The following is a 10,242-nucleotide window of genomic DNA, read 5'->3' as shown; positions in this document are numbered from 1 at the left end:
TTGAATAATAGCTCGAATAATCCATAGGAAACATTTTCTTTCAAAAGGTTATTTTTATTTCTTTTTAATTCCCGAACTTTGATTATTTGGCAAAGGACTCAATATCTACAAAAATATTGTTTGTAGATATAAACTAATTGTGTTATATTAAAGTTTATACGTCATTCATGAAAAGACAATGGTAGCCTAATGGAAAGCGTTCCTGCCTAACGATCTGTTGGACTGGGGTTCGAGACCCATCCAAGCTCGAGAGTTCTTGTAGTGTCTGCAACATCACTATTCTTATGAGCTAAGGGGTGTTTTGGGGAAGCCTACAGGTTTACTCGTTGAGTCATTAGCAGCCATTGCCTGACCCTCCCTGGTCCTACCATTGATGGAGAGGGAGCTAGGGCGCTGATCATTGGTATATATGGTCAGTCCCAAGGACATTGTCACGCTAGGGGTTGGGGTCCTTGCTCCAGATAAGAACAACGCATATCAGTAAATCTTCCACGGCGTTACTTGATTCATTCGCCTGTAAAGAAGTCTTCCCAGTAGCACGTTGAGCCCCCATACACACACCGCCATTCACATCTATCTTTTACTAAATTTTAGGCTTCTTATCTAGGCCATTTCATTGCTATCTTTTACATCATCTATCCAATCCTCTCGGGACCTTCTTTTTCTACCTCCAAGCACTTCTGAATTATACATTCTTTTTTTAATAGCCTTTGATCGTCCATTTTTTCCATATGACTAAACTGCCTTTTTATTCATCCTTTCATCTTCAGTTTAACTGCTGATCTTTTGCCCACTTGTGCCACACCTTTCTTGTTAATCCTGTTCTGTGACTCACTTCTGTTATCTTTATCCATTAAATATAGGCTACAATTTTAAAAATCTGCTGTAAAAAACGGTAAAAATCCTGGAATAAATGTTGCCAGGCATTTACCGTTTTAAAAAAAACGGATATATTGACACTAAGGAATCGATATTACAGTCACCAACCGGTAAAAGATAACAACAAAGTATGGTAAAAAATTACGGTCTCTTGTCTTTCTGAAAACATTGCTAAGAACCGTATATTTTTACGGAGAAATTCCGATTAAAATTAACAGTCTTAAACTTAAACGAATCTTTCATTCTTCTTCCAGCCTTCCTAGTATTCATTATTCCTTCTTCATCATTTTCATTAACTCTAATGACCTTATTGTTGCTCCTGTTTGCTTTCAAAATCCTTATTTTCCTGATTATGCCCCTAGGGCTAGATTTTGGGAAATCCTAAGTTGTAGGATTTAATCGGAATATCCGGGATATGAATTATTATCTCCTAACGCAGGAAACGATTTTGTTTTAGGTTTCCTTTGTAATATCCTGCTATCTTATCCTTCTTTATAAGCCGTAGTTTAAAGCAAACGAAATAATTGATATTTTTTCCTACTATAAGATTTGTTTGTTTGTTCCTTTCCTGTTGCTCATGTAAACATTTTATTAATTTGATGAAAATAACAATTCGAAAAAGACAGTAAAATTAGGCGGTCAGAGTAACTGATACTTAACGATGTATTATGCCTTATATTAGCATATATAACAACAACAACAACAACAACAACAAATATAGCCGTTTCTAGTCCACTGCATGACATAGGCCTCTGCATGCCAATTCAGTTTGGGGTTTGGCCAGTTTTCTTCACCATGCTGGCCAGTACGGATTGGTGATGGTGGGAGATCTTCGTCTGATCGCTCACAGCAAATCAACCTAGTATAGGTGTCCCTGACTAATATTGGTGATCATGGCGATACGCAAACCCTTTCACCCCGTTAAGGTATCCCCTCTCAGAAAAGGATTAGTATATAAAGACTACATATATACTGTATATATATATATATATATATATATATATATATATATATATATATATATATATATATAATAGATAGATAGATAGATAGATAGATAGATATAATATATCTATATAGATATTATATATATACAGTATATATATATATATATATATATATATATATATATATATATATACATATATATATATACATACATACATATATGTAAGTGTAAGGTGAAGTTGCTAGCCTCATACCCTAGCCCATATCTTGGGAGTCACTTAACCAAGTACTGACCAGGCATACAACTGCATAACTTCGATATTAGCATTTAAAATAGGTAGCTGGCCACACGCTAATATTTTTACTCTAAAGGAGTTTGTACCTGTTTATATAAAGTTGAACTTTTGTCCAGTAGGTTGGTAGCCTTCCGTGCACATAGTAAACGTGAGCTGAGTACTGCACCACTCACCCATGGAACCCAGTGAGATATATATATATATATATATATATATATATATATATATATATATATATATATATAGAGAGAGAGAGAGAGAGAGAGAGAGAGAGAGAGATGTATATATATATATATATATATATATATATATATAGAGAGAGAGAGAGAGAGAGAGAGAGAGAGAGGAGAGAGAGAGAGAGAGAGAGAGAGAGAGAGAGAGCTGTGTTGTTTTATAACTACAAGAGATTAGCCAACAGTCAATTTAAAAAGACCAAAATAATACGTTATTGTATGCTGAAATATGATTTCCTTGAGACCCCATTATCAACCGAAAATCCTGAACGACTGACCGATTAACCACGCTGAGAAATCTGGCGTAACAAGCCACAAAAACTCGTTAGTCACCAAACCTGATTGTCGTAGTTGTCAAACGACTAATTGCGTCATCAGGGAGTGTATCCAATGTCGCCAAGGTTAAGCATTTTTAATATTATTTTGATTCTACATTAAAAGAGGATTGATGCAAGTATGTTCTGATAGTGACTTTTTTCATTTCAAGAGTCGGTGAATTTAAATGTAACGTGATTATACCGTTTTATAATGTTATTGGAAGTGCCCATTATTTTAAAATACAGTGTGTTATTTGTTTTTTATTTTATTCAAAATATAAATATTTAAAATTCAATTACATGAGACATGACTATGGTACTTTATGCGGAGCTGGCTGTCCTTTCCTTTACTTTCTTACTCACTTTCATTCTCAATTTTATCACGATACATTAATGTTAATTTCTATCTTTTTTTACTCAAAATATAGATATTGAAAGTTTCATTATATGGGACAAATTTAGGATTTTCTGTGGAACTGTCTGTCCTTTCCTTTCCTTTCCTTTCTTTCTCACTCTCATTCTCATTTCTATTACAATACATTAATGTTATTTGCTATTTTACTCAAAATATGAATTGCTAATTTCATTATATGGGACAAAGTAGGGTGTTTGATGTGGTAATTGTCTGTCCTTTCCTTCTTTCCTCTCTTACTCACTCTCATTCTCAATTTTATTACGATACATTAATGTTAATTTCTATTTTTTTACTCAAAATATAAATAGTTAAAGTTTCATTATATGGGACAAATTTAGGATTTTCTGTGGAACTGCCTGTCCTTTCCTTTCCTTTCTTTCTCACTTTCATTCTCAATTTTATTACGATACATAAATGTCATCTTCTATTTTATACTCAAAATATACATAGTTAAAGTTTCATTATATTGGAAAAATTTACTGTGTTTTCTGTGGAATTGTCTGTCCTTTCCATCTTTCTTTCTCACGCTCATTCTCATAATCCCAAGTCCACTTCTTGCCTAGTCTTTCTGTTGACCCTGCTCCACCACGTCCAGTTTAACTATCTAGATCTACTCGTCGACCCGAATGTGAATGGGGAAAAACTGTCTAGCCTGAAAGCGGTTTCATCCCTACGAAGTACTTCTATAGCTTTACAATAGCGTCTTTTTAATAATTTCCTAAATCTATTATTATTATTATTATTATTATTATTATTATTATTATTATTATTATTATTATTATCATTATTATCATTATTATTATTTGGGTACTTCATATTCAAGTGATTTTATTGGCTATATTTATCCTTGCAAATTAGTTTTTTTATTACTATGCCTCATGTTTAAGATTATGGTTATTAGAAACTTTTTTAAAATTTTATTTTGAATCGCTTACTAAGATTTTTGCATAACCTATGAATTGCATTTGTGAAGTATTCATTCAATTTTACATGATGTTACTTATTACTGTATATATCAAGCAATGAATAGCAATTTTGGTCAACTATTTTTTCTTTAATATTTAATATATTTCGGCGAATACATTCCCTTTTGTAAATGTGATGAAAGATGGTTTTAGTACATACTTTCTAAAGATTATTTTCTTTTAATCTTTTGATTTCTTATCGTGATATTTGTTTTACTCGTCATTGGTGTTCCCAGAATGAATTTTTTATGCTAAATCTTATCATATCTTATCATTCATATATTCTTATTGCAAAGAACTTATTAGTATTCTTCATGATGTTGGTATTTTCATTTATTTTTTATTTTGCTCTTAAAAGTAATTTTCTTTTTATGACTAAATAAATTTTCTATCTTGATAAATCCATGTCTTACAGAGTTTTCTATTTTGATAAAAACATATCTTATGATTTTCCTCTCTTAACAAGACATATCTTATAGAGTTTTATATTTTGATGAACCACACACACACACACACGCACACACAAACATACACACACACACACACACACACACACACATATATATATATATATATATATATATATATATATATATATATATATATATATATATGATTTTTCACATTTGGTAAAAACATATCATTTAGAGTTTTCTATTTTGAAAATGATTCTATTGTAATCAATTTTTTTTTCATCTTATGAAATCTTATTAAATAACCTATTTTACTCTATACTGAGTTTTAATCTTTGTAAAAACAGTTTTCTTATCATTTCGAGCCATTATTTTTCTCATGCTGAAATCTTATCATGTTTTCTTTTCGACCTATTATCTTTCTGTTGATAAAATATATTTTTTTCTTATTGTAATAGAATTTATTTCCATATTTTACTCATTAAATTTCTCTTGATAAAAATCCTTTTCTTAATTTTCTGTTACTTATCATTACGGTGGATTATTTTACCTTAAAAAAGGCACTTCTGAATCTTATCTTGTTAAATTTTCTTCATTGATCTTACTCTTCTTTTTTCATATAAGAATTCTATCTTTTTAACTTTTAATCGAATATTATTTTATTGCCTAAATACTATCATTCAAGCCTTTTCAAGACAAAGGAGAAACAGATTTTTGTTTTATTATTGTGTGACCTTATCATGGTGTTTACTTTGCTCAATGTTTAGTCTTCCTTTTTGGGAAGTCCCATTTTGGTCACTTGAGTCAGGAAAAGAGCGTAGTCTTTAGCCTTTATTTAGTCCTTTGTAAAGCAGATATCCTTCCCCTCCCCCTCCCCCACCCCTCCTCCTCCTCCTCCTCCTCCTCCTCCTCCTCCTTTATTTGGTCGGGTGTTTTCCTAGAAAAGGGACATTTCCTCTGTGGGCCAAAAGGCCCAAAAAACCAGACTTTCGTAAGGCAAGACGTTAATCCCGTTGCCTGTCATTTCCGGTTTTAAGAGCCATGAAATGTACTCTATAGTGCAATTTGATTATTTTCTAGCAATTGATGCATTTTTATTATCATGATTATTCTTATCATTATCATGTGAGTAAACACAACGAAGTTTGTCTTCTGAGTCATCAGCTGTCATTGCCTGGCTATCCCTGGTCCTATCTTGGGTGGAGAAGGGCTTGGAAACTGATATGTAGATATGGTCGGATATTTGAACATATTCCTATCTATTAGAGCTGTCACTCATGAGCGACATTTGAAGTTTTACTCTCTCTCTCTCTCTCTCTCTCTCTCTCTCTCTCTCTCTCTCTCTCTCTCTCTCTCTCTCTCTCTCTCACGGAGTACCTGTTGGTTTGGCTTCCATATTAGAACAAAACATTTTTAATTTATTCATATAAAATGCGAACCAGAAATTCCTATATTCAATTGTACTGTTGTGATTTTACAGGAAACTATTTATCACATAGTTTCTAGTTGAACTTCTTAAACGAATCTTGCACGTTTGCAATAGCTCACTGTAAGTCAAGTCAAGATGTGATACTCTCTCTCTCTCTCTCTCTCTCTCTCTCTCTCTCTCTCTCTCTCTCTCCTCTCTCTCTCTCTCTCAGCACTACTTTTCCTAAACGTAAAACACATTACACACTATTATTCCTGTCACAGCTATTTACGCAGAAGTTGATACACGTGATACTAAAACGTTTTCACGAGTATGGAAGTGGACGAAATTTAATCTTCTCACTTTCATATCTTTTACGTCTTATTTTCTATATGACATTAGGCGTGAAAGGGATCCCCTGGCGTCTAAAAATATCGTCCAGGACCCGCAACATTGATTATTGAAGAAAGGCTTTCTATCTGAAGCTAGGTATCGACGAATATCTTCTTCTTTCCTCTCCCCTGATACATTGCTCCTTCTGCTCGTTTTGGAAGAAAATATCTCTCTCTCTCTCTCTCTCTCTCTCTCTCTCTCTCTCTCTCTCTCTCTCTCTCTCTCTCAGAACCTAATTACCTAATCGATCGAGTCCCAGCTCATTATGATGCCCTTTGATGACTAAGAGGGTTAATTGTGTTATTACCAAGCAGGTAAAAAGGTGGATTATTAAGTCTGACCACGACAATGCAATTGCTACGCTATCGGCTTATTGCTTTAGCAAGCGATTGCTCTTCTATAAATTGCGCGATTGACGGGTTTGTTGGTTGGACGAAGCTAAAGACCATTAAGGCTATCTTTTTATTGATTTGACAGATTGGTTGATAGAAGCTTGTTTGAAATATGGGATCCGTAAATAGATCAATAATATCAATCCTTTGTGGCAATGTCGATAACTACAGCTGTTTTAAGCCGAGCGTATATTTCGAAAATCCACTTAATTATCCATGATAGTATATTAGGTAATTAGCAGGAATTAATACACTTGCAAATAATTAATTATCTAACATATGGAAAAAACCATGGAATATTTTAGGTAATTATCATTTGTTAATACATTTACAAATAATTAATTTTATAATATTTGATAAACCATATCACTATTTTAGATAATTGGTATTAATTAATAAATTTACGGATACTCATTTATCTAACATTTGGAAATCTGTGACACTTTTAGATAACATTAATTGATACATTTAAAAATACATAAAAATGTGTATATTTAAAATTCTATGATAATTTTTTCTCCCTCTCTTTTTGTTTGCTGATATGCATGTTATCATCATCTTTAAGCGTTAATTCTATAGTGATTTTATTACACAGACCTTAGAACTCGGTGGTCAACCTGCTAATTGTTGTTTGTAATATATCACTGATATTTTTGCACATCTCATCTTTTTTTCCGATGTCAAAAGTGTAAGATCACTGTACCCTTATTGTAACTCTGGCTTTTGCTGAAATACAGATTATTATTATTATTATTATTATTATTATTATTATTATTATTATTATTATTATTATTATATCCTCATAGAAATAGTCATGAACATTCAAATTGTATTATACATCAAATTGAAAACAAAAAGTAAAACCAAACATAATGAGATATAAACTGCATGGAAAACCAGCCAATCAACGTAAATGATACAATCAATATATTTTAAGGGTGTGGTGGCCTTAATGGTAGCGTCTCTGACTGGCGATCGCCAGACTAGGGTTCGAGTCCACCTCAAACTCGTTATTTTTTTTTTTGGTCGCTGCAATCTCACCATCCATATGAGCTAGGGATGGGGTGTTTGGGGGGCCTATAGTTCTATCTGCTGAGTCATCAGGAGCCGTTGCCTGGCCCTCCTTGGTTCTAACTTGGGTAGAGAGGGGCCTTGGGCGCTGGTCATATGTATATATGGTCAGTCTCTAGGGCATTGTCTGGTTTCAGAGGGGAATGTCGCTGTCTCTTGCCTCTGCCATTCATGAGTGACATTTAAAGCCTTTAAACCTTTTGGAAGTAATAAGTGCAAAGGAAGATATTCATTATCGATATCCTTTGAATAATTACTGTTTTTATTTACGATTGTTCATGGGGCTGAGTGTATGTTCGTCAGTTATGCTGATATGGTTATAACAACTTTGCGATTCAAGATATTCAGGTCAGATATTGTGCAAAGTAGATTTAACATGAACAGATGGTGTGGATGAAGGTAGATCATCCGTCTATCTTATTATTATCATTATCAGCAACAAAATAACAAAAACAGCATCTTCTTTGTCTACATCTTTTCCCTCTTCTATGTGGGGTCGATGTTGACAAAGAAGAAGATGCTGTCTATCTTGTTATTATCATTATTAGCATCAAAATAACAAAAACAGCATCACCAACAGTTACTACGGCTGTTACAAAAGAGGTATAGAATGCGTGGGCTCTGGATACAGTTGTTGCGCGGAGCTGCAAATACCAGACCTTGACATTTGGGACGTAACTCGTCAGAATGTTTGACTTCACGTGAAGGATCAACGTGAAATCTGTAAGATAAAGAGACCTCACAGGAAGATTGGAATCAGCGGAATTCGATTTTGAGAGGCAAGGAGGGGGAGAGAGGTTGTTGGTGGGGAGGGGGATTGCTTACCCCTGGGGGAGAGGGAGGTTTGATTATTTATGGTTATAAGGTGAGAGAAGTATTTTGTTTTCTTAAAGGGAGAGAAATGATGAGAAAATTTAATATTACGGAGAGAGAGAGAGAGAGAGAGAGAGAGAGGAGAGAGAGAGAGAGAGAGAGAGAGAGAGAGAGAGAGAGAGAGAGAGAGTTGGGGGGGGGGCACGCTTTATTTTATGACAGTCAAGGAAGTGACTATGATTGAATGAAATTCCACTTGTTAACAAAGATCATTTATCCATTGTATGTGCGAAAGCGAGCGAATATAAATGACGAGATGATACAATTTATCATCAGAATTAACCGGTTTCGCCCATGAAAGCTTTTCCCCAGCATTGGAGAGAGAGAGAGAGAGAGAGAGAGAGAGAGAGAGAGAGAGAGAGAGAGAGAGAGAGAGAGAGAGAGCAGGTCAAAAGGTAAAGGAGATTACTTTTTGGTCGTTCCTTAAATGAGTTTACGTCAATCGCCGCTGTGTAGAGAGAGAGAGAGAGAGAGAGAGAGAGAGAGAGAGAGAGAGAGAGAGACTTCATCCATCAAAAAAAGATAAAAAGCTGAAATGAAAAGTCAATTCTTTTACAAGAAAATAAATAAAACGTTCCAATGTTGGTTTAAGAATTTCAATCATTGGAAGATTGTTTATTTTTATAATTGTCTTTTCACAGTAATTAAGTTACGTTTTACCGAGACAAAATCGATTTATTTTTCATTTTACTTGCTGTGTTTCATATATACATAGATATATCTGTATTATTATTATTATTATTATTATTATTATTATTACTTGCTAAGCTACAACCCTAGTTGGAAAAGCAGGATGGTATAAGCCCAGGGGCTCCAACAGGGGAAATAGCCCAGTTAGGAAAGGGAAAAAGAAAAAAGAAAATATTTTAAGAAGAGTAACATTGAAATAAATGCTTGTATAATTAGCCATGAAGACATTTATGAGACAATGGTGTATTTTTAAGTTGGAAAATTAAATGTCTTTTTAAAAATCAAGTTATTAATGTTTTTTTTTTTTGTGTATAAAGTAAGCGTAAATTTGAGTATTGCTGTCAATATAGATTCATCATTGAATCACCATAAATCGGAGGATTACTATCTTTAATCTCTTCTAATTAAGTGGAAATGTCATGAACAAACGTATATGGTGATGTAATAATTATAATGATTATTATAAACGGAAGGTATATATATATATATATATATATATATATATATATATATATATATATATATATATATAAACTGTTTGGTGAGGTTAGTATGAAAACTAAGTTTATATACGATGTCATAAAGTTTTGATTTTGCCAGTTTTATCTGCACTATTTCTGTACAATTCGAAACATTTCAAAAGGATATTGACACATATTTGCACTACAGTAAAAGGGTATGGCTGTTTCAATATTACTCCATACTGCGTAATAATTCTTATCTATCTACTATCTATTCTGAGCTAGGAAATGGGGATATATATATATATATATATATATATATATATATATATACATATATATACATATATATACATATATATATATATATATATATATATATATATATATGTGTGTGTGTGTGTGTGTGTGTCTGTGTGTGTTAGAGTATGTGTATGTGATATTACTTCTAACCATAATCGAATAGTTTAACAAGTTTCTTCAAAAAT

The sequence above is a fragment of the Palaemon carinicauda genome, chromosome 19 (genome assembly GCF_036898095.1).
Source record: "Palaemon carinicauda isolate YSFRI2023 chromosome 19, ASM3689809v2, whole genome shotgun sequence".
NCBI classification, from domain to species: Eukaryota; Metazoa; Arthropoda; class Malacostraca; order Decapoda; family Palaemonidae; genus Palaemon; species Palaemon carinicauda.
This window is presented reverse-complemented; position numbering follows the sequence as displayed.